The sequence below is a fragment of the Solanum verrucosum genome, unplaced genomic scaffold (genome assembly GCF_900185275.1).
Source record: "Solanum verrucosum unplaced genomic scaffold, falcon-dt-bn FXZP01000060.1, whole genome shotgun sequence".
NCBI lineage: Eukaryota > Viridiplantae > Streptophyta > Magnoliopsida > Solanales > Solanaceae > Solanum > Solanum verrucosum.
Genome location: NW_026020129.1, coordinates 6,053,195 through 6,066,127, shown reverse-complemented (window position 1 = coordinate 6,066,127; position 12,933 = coordinate 6,053,195). Strand labels below are relative to the sequence as shown.

The 12,933-nt window shown below is 31.0% G+C and overlaps 1 protein-coding gene across 2 annotated transcripts in view; it reads right to left on the bottom strand.

Annotated features, from left to right (window-relative positions):
- The window catches only part of LOC125827093 (60S ribosomal protein L37a), a 145,313-nt gene that overhangs the window by 69,095 nt on the left and 63,285 nt on the right, over positions 1-12,933 (bottom strand). The window lies entirely within an intron of this gene.

Sequence of the window (12,933 nt, the reverse complement as noted above, 5' to 3'; positions counted from 1 at the left end):
CGTCTATACTGTAGTCAAGCGTAAGGACTAAGGTATATGTTTGTTTAGGTTGTTAACACTATCATGTTAAATGGTTTATTTCATTCCAATGAAGTCTCTAATATATATGTGATACGGTTGTTCGTCTCATGTCAAGCTTCACTGCTCCCTGCATTTACTTTAAATATATTTCACTATCCTTCATTTTGAATTCATTTATCGGAATGTCATTTAATATTCATGTTCATGATCTCATGGTCTATTAGCACGTGAAGTTGCTCTTCTTACTGTTTGATGTCTTTTGCCCGACTATGTCGCCTTTCACTGCTCTTATTTTGCTTTCTTGTTAAATGCTGAAAATCCGACTTGGCCATTCAAGATGTGTGACTATAACTTTGATGGAGTGTGGTAATTCGTCTTGAGACTTTGTTTAGCGTCTTATTTTGTTTTAGGACTGCTGTTCGGTATTGTTATCCTCCAAGGACGTTGTTTTGTCTTTGCCTATTTGTGCTTATAAGCAAGTTAAGTTGAGTAAAGATGTTTATCATGTTTTAGTTGTTTAAATATAATAATAGTTCTCTCCAAAATGATTTACCATCTTCAAATAGCATTTTGTGTTTTAGCATGATAAACTAGCAATATTAGGTTCCATTGGTAGAGTTAAATTTTGATTATAGCATGAGGTGTAGTACTTATTGATTATGTGGCATGATTTTTCTATCGACATTTGGAGATTTTATTGCTCATAGGTGTATGCAGATCATTGTTAAGTATTCTAGCACTGTTTGTTAATTTATTTATCTCTTTTGTCATTTATCAAGTTAGTTTATTTTTTTGTCTTTCTCAAAGTCACATGATACTTGGGCAATTGTCTTGCTCAAAGTCACATGATCTGTATTTTGTTTTAAGTCGTGTCTCATTAGTTTTATCATTTCGGATGCTAATTCGTGTCTTTTCGTTTTGTTGTGTGAGCTCCTTTGAGTCCATGATGGACTTTCTTCCTTGCATTTCCGAGTCGAGCCATAAAGGCTCTATGTTATCGTTGGGGCCAGCCAGCCCATCAAGAGCAGGTGCACAGTTTGGAAATTGATGAATACGGGCTGAAAGTTAGATTTTCATGTTCTGGAAATTTGAAAACAAGCTGAAATGTAGCTTGTATACAGCGGTATACGTCAATATACACAACGAAAGCATTGATACACAGGGTATAATACAGAAAGTACATGCCCAAAATTGAAGTATAGGCCCCCCAAAGCCTTGGACAAATTTCAGCAGGCCCAAGTGGTGAAAATGGGCAAAAAGCCCAAATTCAAATCTTCTCTCCTTTTTCTCCTTTATTTATATTGTATTATTTGACTGACCTTGATTATCTTATGGTTTAATTTAATCAAATTCCCAAAGGTTGCTATCTCATGTTATTTTCCAAATTAAAGTATATATATATATATATATATATTTATTTTTATTTTTATTTATTACTTAGATCTTATTTTAACATTAGTCTTGCCAACACTCAAGTCTATTCAAAATTCCCCTTTAGTTCATTCCCCCCTAAGATAAATAAAATGATAAAAATAGTAATAGTAATAGTAATAAATAAATAAGTTAAAATAAACAAGTTCTTTTGTTTAGTTAAAACTTCAAAATTAGTTAAAATAAATGAGTTCTTTTACATATTTAAAATTTCAAAATTAGTCAAAATCATTTTTAGTCAAATCGCCGGTTAACTGCAAGTTAGCGGGCATTCCGAGGGACTAACACCTTCTCGGAATGTACATTGAACTTCAAACCCTTTTGTTTTCAATTGATTTTATCTGTTTAAATCTTTTGAGAACCTTAAGTTTTTTCTTGATTTTTACTAAACAAATTAAGTGGCGACTCTGTTCTTTGGAAATTCGATTTTTCTTAAATCATAAGTTTAATCGATTTTTCAAAAACTTAGTCATTTTTCTTATATATATATATTTTCTTAGTAAAACAATTTGAGTTAGTAATAAATTTTGATACTTGTAATATATGACTCGGTATAATTTATCTTTTATTAATCAAAATGTTCCTTTTTTATATGATATATCATGAAGAAGCTCACTTAGGAAGATTAATGGGTCTCGCAATGAGAAGCCCATTACGAAAAGGTCAACTTATTCAGGCGATAATTAGGGCTCGCGTCAAAAGCGAATAATAAAGGTTCTCTGACTATAAATAAGATAGAGCCAGAGATAGAAACGAAAGAATAATTTGGAGTTAGCGCATGATATTTTGAACTTTGAAGGAGATTTGGACCAAGAAGGCAAGAATCAACCCTACTAATTGAGGTATGTTGTTTGTGACAATCTGGTGCAATGGCAATTCATTTATGCTATAGCTCTAATCCTAAAATGTATGTCTTCATTTACATTATTTCTCCCTATTCTACTTTGGACGGTTTATGTTTAACCGATGGTCTATCAAAAATAACATTTTGCCTCTAAGGTAATAGTAAGGTTTGTATACATTTTACTCTCTCCAGACCCTACTTAGTGGGATTACACTAAATTTAGACTGTTATTCCTGATAGACCCTCGAATGTACAAAGGTAGAATGTTATTTATGATAGACCTTCGAATCAAGAAAAAAAATTTCAAAGTAGAATAGGAAAAAATAGTATAAATAAAGACAACGGTTCTAGGATTAGAGCTAACATAAATGAACTGCAATTACATCACATTGTCACAAACAACATACCTCAATTAGTAGAGTTGATTCTTTTTTTCTTGGTGCATATATCCTTCAAAGTTCAAGAACTCATGCGCTAACTCTAGATTATTTATTTCGTCTTTATCTCTGGCTTTCTCTTATTTATAGTCAAAGAACCCATATTATTCACTATTGATGCGGACCCTAATTATCACCTGATTTAGTTGACCTTTTCGTAATGGGCTTGTCATTGTGAGGCCAATTAACCTGTCGACGTGAGGTTTTCATGATAAGGTTTAATTTTCGGCGATTTGTCTAATTGTATTCTAACTTGCCTAGTTCTTTTAATGTCTTCTCATGGTAAAGACATGATCCCTCTTCTCAAAAATAAAATAAGGAACATCAATTCTAAGTGGGAATGAGCTAGAATCCTTATGTCTGTTTGGTTGTTCAATGGTAAGTGTCATTTTGTGACCAACAACTCATGGGTGTGATGAAGTGCCAATTACTCTTTTATCCTTAACAAGAGGTTTTTAGTTGGGCTCCAATGTGGGTAGTGGACATTGGATAGAAAATAAAAAAAAAGTGTCGTCATGTGGAGAGCCTTGACAATTTAAAAATGGGTAAATTTCATATATGGCAAACAAATTTAAGTAAATAATGCTCCATAGCTATAGTTTATCTAATTACGCTTCATAACTATAGTTTTGTTTGCTATAGAGCCTTAGATTTGTGTATCTCGATTTTATTGTTTTAAATTTGTACAAATTTTATTTTTAATAAATGTATAATGGACACTAAATACGGTAATAGAATTTTTTTAGAATCTCATGATTCACGCTAATCGTTTTTAATAAAATATTTTTGTCCAAAATGAGTTCTACTACAATAATAACACCAATATTTATACAAATTAATAACTATATAAGAGTATATGCATATGTATAAATATACAATTTTTTGTATAAAATATAGAACTATTTGTATTTGTATCTATATTATCTTAAAAACATGAACTCTCTAACTTGAATATTAAATTACTATATTACCCTCAACTTCAAACACCCAATTTAGTATATCTTCTATATTTTTTATTTTATTTATTTATTTATTTTATATTATATTAAAATATGACACTTTTTCACATTGACGGGTAGTGACTTCTCCAAAGGATTGCGACTTTTTTAAAGAATTTGACTTTTTCGATGAGTTATGACATTTTCGAATGGTTGTGATTTTCTAAAGGGTTGTGACTTATCTGATAAGGCACGATAAACAACTTTTCATACTATTTTTTTTCCCTATAAATAGAGGAATTTCCTCACATTTTTAAACCACGAATTTTGTTTGTTTTTTATTCTTCTTCTTCTTAAAACAAAGAAAATTGTGAAAATTGTTCAATTATCCAATTACATTATTTTTTTATCGGTAAATTAGATAGATCAACAAAAATTGATGCAATAAGGAGAATGGAATAACTCAACTTCAAATGAAAAGACTATCTAGATAATTAATGTGTACTCACTTTCATTGGCATAAATATACTTTTGCAACAACTTCTACTTGACAAGAAGTTCAATGATTTTTCTGTTGCACAAACTACAACTTGGTGTTCAAGCTGTTGGAGAAAACGAATTTGATCATAAACTTGTTTGAAGAGTCCAAACTAGATTTAATATGTACTCCTTTGTTCCAATTTATATGTTGTACTTTTGTTTTTATTCTGTTTAATGTTTTTTTTTTTTGGGGGGGTGGGGGTGGGAGGGGGACTTCATGTTGCATGTTTGTCCTTATATTAAATGTCTTCTTCATCCATCTATCTAAATCTTCTATACTACCTTAAAAGCATGAACCTCCCTAACTTGAATGTTAAATTACTATAATACCCAACTTCAAACACCCAATTTAGTATATCTTCTATATTTTATATTTATTTATTTCTTTGTTCTATATTATATTAAAAGATGACACTTTTTTCACATTGAAGGGTAGTGACTTCTCCGAAGGATGTGACTTTTTTAAAGAGTTATGATTTTTTCGATGAGTTGTGACATTTTCAAATGATAGTGATTTTTGTAAAGGACTGTGACTTATCTAATAAAGGGGGAGGGGGGGGGGACTTCATGTTGCATGTTTGTCCATAAATTAAATATTTTCTTCATCTATCTATCTAAATCTTCTATACTACCTTAAAAGCATGAACTCCGTAACTTGAATGTTAAATTACTATAATACCCAACTTCAAACACCCAATTTAGTATATCTTCTATATTATATTAAAAGATGACACCTTTTTCCCATTGACGGGTAGTGACCTCTCCGAAGGATGTGACTTTTTCGATGAGTTGTGACATTTTCGAATGGTTGTGATTTTTGTAAAGGACTGTGACTTATATGATAAGGGGGTGGGGGTGGTGAGAGGGGCGCTTCATGTAGCATGTTTTTCCTTAAATTAAATGTCTTTTTAATCCATCTATCTAAATCTTCTATACTACCTTAAAAGCATGAACTCCCTAACTTGAATGTAAATTACTATAATACCCAACTTTAAATACCCAATTTAGTATATCTTCTATATTTTATATTTTTTTATTTCTTTGTTTTGTATTATATTAAAAGATGACACCTTTTTCACATTGACGGGTAGTGATTGCTCCGAAGGATGTGACTTTTTTAAAGAGTTGTGATTTTTTCGATGAGTTGTGACATTTTTGTTGTGATTTTTGTAAAGGACTGTGACTTATCTGATAAGGTACGATAAACAACTTTTCATACCATCCTTGTCTATAAATAGGGAAATTTTTTCACATTTTTAAACTACAAATTTTGTCAGTTTTTTATTCTTCTTAAAAGAAGGAAGATTGTGAGAATTGTTCAATTATGCAATTACAATATTTTTTTGTTCATAAATAAGATAGATCAACAAAAAATGATGCAACAAGAAGAATGGAATAACTCAACTTCAAACGAGAAGACTATCTAGATAATTAATGTGTACTCATTTTCATTGGAATAAATATACGTTTGCAACAACTTCTACTTGACAAGAAGTTCAATGATTTTTTGTTGCACAAACTACAACTTGGCGTTCAAGCTGTGAAAAGTCTCAAACTGTTGGAGAAAAAGGATTTGATCAAAAACTTGTTTGAAGAGTCCAAACTAGACTAAATAAGTACTCCTCCCTTTCCAATTTATTTGCTAAGACATTTTTGTATAGTCTACATATTCATAAATTAAAAGTATTCTTTATTTTTTAAAATTTCGTATCAGATTTAAATTAGTCAAATCTATATCTATCTTTCTATCTATCTATACTACCTTAAAAGTATGAACTATCTTAAATGTTAAGAGAGTTTGTAAATCTTCTATATGTTATATTATATTATATTTATTTATTTATATATATAATATTATATTAAAAGTAGACACCTTTTCACATTGAAGGGTCGTGATTTTTTCAAAGATTCGCGACTTTTTCGATGAGTTATAACCTTTTCCAAGGGTTGTGACTTTTCTAGAGGGATGTGACATTTCCTAAGGTTGTCACTTTTCCAATGAATTATGACTTTTTCGATCAGTTATGATTTTTTCGAAGGGTTGTGACTTTTCTAAAGGATCGTGACTTTTCTTAAGGGTTGTGACTTTTTGATAAGACACAATAAAAAAAATTTCATTCTACCCATTGTTGGCTATGAAAAGTGGGGTTCCCTCACATTTTTAAACTACAAATCTTTGTTTTCTATTGTTCTTCTTCTTAAAACACCCCAATTTAGTATATCTTCTATATTTTATATTATATTTATTTATATTATTTTATTTTAAAAGCACACACCTTTTCACATTGAATGGTTTCGACCTTTTTCAAAGAGTTGTGACTTTTTCGATCCGAAAGATTGTGACTTTTCTGAAGGATTGTGATTTTTATGATTAAACACAATCAACACATGTTCATACCACCCTTTGTTAACTATTAATGGAGAGGTTTCCTCACATTTCTAAACTACGAGTTTTTTAAGTTTTCTACTCTTCTTAAAAACTCCAGTGTGATTTACAGATGTTCAGAATCTCAAAGTTCAGTAAAATTTGAACACTCCTAAACTTAAATGTTAAATTAATATAATACTTCAACTAAAAACATTCAATGTAGTTTGTAAATCTTCTATATTTTATATCAATTTTTATTTATTTATATTATATTAAAAGCAGAAACTCCAACAATACAATAATAACTAAGTAATGCTCTATAGGGGAGGGAGGAGAAACTACATTTAAGAGGTCTAACTAAGAGATTTTAAGAGTGACATTTTTATTTTTACATATTACAATTAATTTTAAAATGAGAAAAACATCGGAAAAAAGAAGAAGGAAAAAAGATAAATCTAATTGGATGCCATAGAGAGGTGCCACATTACCTTATCTATATCTAGCTTTATATTATAAATAGTTATAGGTGTTTGCGAATATTGATTCGACAATTTTAGTAATAATCATAAAAAGATTTACATCCACTATTCATAGGAACTTATTCTTTATTATTGTATTTATAGTAGTTTACTTAAAGTTTTGATTTAATAATATTGACATTATTTTTTAATGTAGTACATAGTTTGATATTTACATGCAACGCACGTGCCTCAAAACTAGTATAATATAAAATTGTAAATGTATATGTTTATGAATATTGACTCACACATACGCATGCACGCACCCACGCTCGCACGCACCCACGCGCACACACACATCAATATAGTTATGTGTATATATGGAATTAAATCACAATTTTGTATGTGTATAAATAATAACTACTAATAAATATACAAATTGCGATACATTAGGGTTTATACGAATAGTTGTGATTCTCTAGATCTGTCCAGATCTAATGAATCATCTCTTATTCCCCCTTCAACTATTTTGATGTTGCTTGTCTTAGCATTATTGATAACTTGCTGCAACTCTTGAATATATTTTTCTTCTTCAATTTTTCTAGATTTTGCAATAGACCCTGCATTGACTCCAAAATCTTATGTTAATCCAAACAAAAATTTGGACGGCTACCTGCAAAATCTTGTGTTAAACCCAGCGAAAATTTGGACGGCCACGTGCAATAATGAATCATGATTAGGAGGGAGAGTATAAATTTTGAAATTCAAATATTGGATGTGTATGAGTGATTTTAAGAGAGAATGAGGGAATGGAGAGAGGAGAGATGAAATTGTATTTGTATAAATGAGTATACAAAAGCCGGGAAGACTATTTTTGTTTCATTATACAAAGTAGGTGTGGGCCCTATATTTAATAGCAAATTATATTAAACTATAGTCACGCACAATAAATTAAATGAAACAAATAATGTTTATCAACTCATGCAATTTTCCCTTAGAATTAGGGAAAATGCATAAGTACCCCCCCAACCTATGCCCGAAATCCCAGAGACACACCTAACCTTTACTAAGGTCCTATTACCCCCCTGAACTTAATTTATCTATAATATTCTACCCCTTTTCGGCCTACGTGGCACTATCATTGAAAAAATTGTCAACATGCGATGGGCCCACAAGATAGTGCCACGTAGGCCAAAAAGGGGTAGAATATTACATATAAAATAAGTTCGAGGGGGGGGGGGGGGTAATAGGACCTTAGTAAATGTTAGGTGTGTCTCTGGGATTTTGGGCATAGGTTGGGGGGTACTTATGCATTTTCCCTTAGAATTATATAAAAATATATTTATAATTGTATAGAATTTTCAAAATTGTACAAAATTTGATGAAATCATCTAGATTAACGATATATGTACATTATAAAATATTAAGGGTCAGTTTGGTCATGTGATACAAAATCATATAAAATGAAGTTTAAGTTTTGTTTGAACATGCAATCTGAATTTTTCAGTTGTATTTTCTGCTCATAAACATAAAAAAAAAAAAATCATGAGAGAATAATATCATATAATCCAACATTACCAGTCCTAGGGGCGGAGCTATAGTAGGGCCGACACAACAAGATTGGGAGCCTTAAGTCAAACCTTAATGAGGGACCTAATATTTTTTTTTAAAAATAAATAAATTATCATATATACTTTTATTTAAAATTTACTTTTCTAGCTTTTTAGATGCGAAGTCATTAATTATGATTTTATAATCAATTTGTATATATTGATCTTACATAAGATTTTATCAGTTTTAATTTTGAAAACCTTCTTTCGATTGAGGCAGCGGTTACAGGAATTGTTAACATTATTATTTAAGCAATATACGCATTAGGTAAAGAATCAAGTCTTTTTATTTAATTGAGTATTTTCATTAGATCATTATATTCTACTTGTATTATTCCTCTCTTTTGGTAAAATCGAAATCATATTTTCTAGTTTACATAATTAAATCGAATAATTTTTAATAATAACTAAAAAAAGAATATATACTTATGAACTAAGAATATTAACAATAACAAATTTTCAAGAAAAACTATAAAATAAAGTTAGAATAATAAAATCTGGCTCACGAATTTGATAAGTTGATATAATAATGTCGAAATATTGTTGAGTTCCTGCAATATAATGATTGCTTATTGCACTTGAGATTTTGAAGAAGACATCCAAAAGCAAATTTTGTTCTTTTGTAACTTGTAAACAACAGTAAATCAAAAAAAAAATTGTAGGAGAGAGTTCAATATTGAGAATAAAAATAATAAAATAGAGAATAAAAAAGATGAGTATAAGACAAATAATCATATAGGGTCAAATTTTTAGGAAATAATAAGGAAACACAACGTCCCACTTAAGGAAATTATTCCCAAAAATGTTCCATTCCTTTAAAAAAGTGGGAAAACTAACGGTCATTTTTTATTTTATTTTATACTTCTTATATGTTTTTTAAAAAAAATTAAAAGTACATATAATTTTTTTAATAATATGTATAAGTATTTTTTTTTTTAAAATGCCCCTCCTCCAAAAAAAATATGGGGGCCCAAGCGATGGCTTTAGTGACCTAGTGGTTAAGATGACCCTGAGCTATAGCCACCCCAGGGTGTCCAACTGGACACCCTTCGTTGAAAAATTATGTTGTATATATATGTCAAATTTTGCTTTTAAATGATATATATATTTAAAGTTAGACACCCTTGACAAAAATTGAGCCTTTGGTGCAGTGGTAAAGGTTGTCCATTTGAATCAAGTTGTTGTGAGTTCAAACCCCATTATAACACAATATTTTATTTTATTTTATTTTGACAACATGCCACTTGTACACACACCATTATTATTGCATCAAACAAATACATTAATTTTAGATTATTAATTTTAGTTCACCTAAAAATCTTAAATATTTCTCAAGTTTCTTAATTCTTAATATTACCATTTAAATCAATATAGAGTTTTATATATACATACATAAATAATTTATTTGAAATATGTGATTAAATAGATAATAATTTTAATTTTATCCAATATCGAATGTACTTTTGAAAAAATCACTTTTAAAAAAAAAAAAAATCATTTGATCGTGTGATTTGTGTTTTATATAAATCTAGGCTCGTTTGATCAATTAGTATTTCACTTTATACATAGTAATTCATATATTTTTTATATTATAAAATCAATGCAGAAGAAAAAACATATTGATTGTTCGTATTTGATAGAATGTTGGGATCGTTCATGCCAAAATTGTTAGGCTGAACAAAATAACATTCACCTCACTTATCAAAAAAATTATTCTTGGACACCCTTGATAAATTTTCTAGCTCCGCCACCGACAGTCCAAAAACGCTCATGATTTGACCCTATTGTGAGAAGATAAAAGTCTCGGCATGAGAGGACATGAAAAATATATATTATGACCAATCATGAAAAACATACCTAGCTAGACAAGTCAATGGGTTTCATAATAAGAAGCCCAACACAAGAAACCCAAATTCGGGCCCATGTTGAAAGAGAACGTCTAGGGTTTTTTTTGTACTATAAATAAGAGAGAGTGCCGCAGCGTAAATCATTACCTCTCAGGTACCCCCGCTAATCAATCATAAAAGACAACAATAGACGTTAAATCCCCCCCCCACACACACACACCAGAACGTGATGTAATAGAGATAGGAAGAATTGGAGTTGGCGCATTAGATTGTCAACATTAAAAGAGATTTGGATCAAGAAGACAAAAATCAACTCTATCGATCAATTGAGGTATGTCATTTATGATAAATGAGGTATTTGCAATTCATTTATTTTACTCATAACCCCTAAAAATTTCCCATTACTGATCTGGATATATAATAAACTTCTAAGAGTTTAGTAATACTGAACAATCACTCAAATGCTAAAGTTGAATCTAAAACTATGTCTGAAAAAGCCTCTAACTGACTAGAGTTGTTGGGACATGTCCCCAACTAACCCTAGCAAAACTGAAACTGAAATAAAAGACAGAAATCAAAAACATGTCTATTGTCCTCGAAGTATGAGGACCACTGATGCTACTGAGTATGGATCGGGAACCGATCTACGCATAATCTGAATGCTGAGGACCTGAACCTACATCATGAAAGGATGTAGTGCAGAGTATGCGTCAGTACTTGGAATGTACTGAGCATGCAGGATATAAAATATAACTGAACAAATATGTAAGTTGAACAAAGCATAACTGAGCAATGATATAATCTGAACATAATGTAAATACTGAAATATACTGAAATGAATTGAACTGAATGTAATGACCAAGTACTGATTATTAACATGACATGGTGAGACTAATTACTGAAATATAACTGAAAACCTGGTCAAATGCACTAGAGTCTGACTGTGGGAGCTACTATTAACCAACATAAAACCACGTGAGCTAAACGTGGAGTCTGATGTATACATCATATCGAAGCGGTCGATATACCTTGTCAGGGGTATAAAAGCATGACTGGCGTGATCACTAAATCTGATGCCCACATAGGGGACTTAACCTACGGGGGCACGTAGTTCTGGGACTATGAGGGTACGCTAAAACCCTAGTCCACTCAGTGCTAAGCCTACTCCCAACTTGAATTGTGTATGAATAGCTCAAAATACTGACATGCAAATCTGAGAATGTAACAATTATATACTGATAATGTGACATTCGAAGCTGGAGAATATATATCTGTTTAATTGACCTAACATGTGTAATTCATGAACTAAGAGAATCTACACAACTAGGGTTCTGAATTTCATGCAAATAACTAAGTAACAATAATGAAAACATGATAATCTGATTAGGAATACTCTAACAGCTAAATCACAACTATTATCTAAGGTTTTAGAAACCCTATGTCTACGCAAGATATAGCGAATCAAGAATCAAACTGAATTTTAGGGACCTAGTAGACGAAAGTAACCCAATAGTGAAATCACACATGTCTGGTGACGAATTTAGTGGAGAAATCTTTTGATTTCGGGGATGGAACTGAGGAAAGCCTACTGCGTTCTTGGAGAAAGCTATCACCTCTTTTCTTCTCTTTTTCGTTCTAAGCTTGGTGAATTCTAGTGAATAATGGCTTAGGGTAAAATCTGACTAGAACAATAGGCTAAAACTGACCAAAACGAAGTAGTTTAGGGGATAAAATAATTAAGAAAAGACCCAATTACCCCTAAACTAAAAGTCGACTGGCCCATCGACGGATATGACCAACGGACCATAGGTCGACTAACGGTCTGTCCTATCAGTCGTTGATTGACATCTGAGGGCTGAAATATGGGGTCTGATCCACGGACCTGGACTACGGTCCGTAGGTCCTGCCGTTGGTCAAGGGTTTTCTAGGAATTCTGGGGGAAAGTTGAGGTGGCCAACCACGGACCCCACCTACTGTCCGTACGTAGCCTCCGTCGGTAGCACCTGCAACTTCTGAAAATCTGAAATTTTTCCTTTCTCAAATCCGGGGTGTTACACTCTTCCCCTGCCTACGTTGTAATTAATGTGTCATTTTTTTATTTTACCAATGTGATGACATAATCAGATATTTTATTTTAAAGTAAAAAATATTTATAAAAAAATTAGTTGACTACTTGAATAAACTTTAATGTGAATATAAATCACTAAAATTACATTATTATTTCAATATATTTGTCTTAGTTACATATTTCATAACTATCAAAATCAAAATTTATAGTAGATTCAATCCATACATGCTATTAGGGGTGACGAAATGGATAATTTATATGGGTATTCACCCATATTTACCCATTTTAAATGGGTTGGAAACTCAACGCATATAAAATGGGTAAAAACGAATAAAATTCATATTACACATTTAAAAGTGATAGTTAAATGG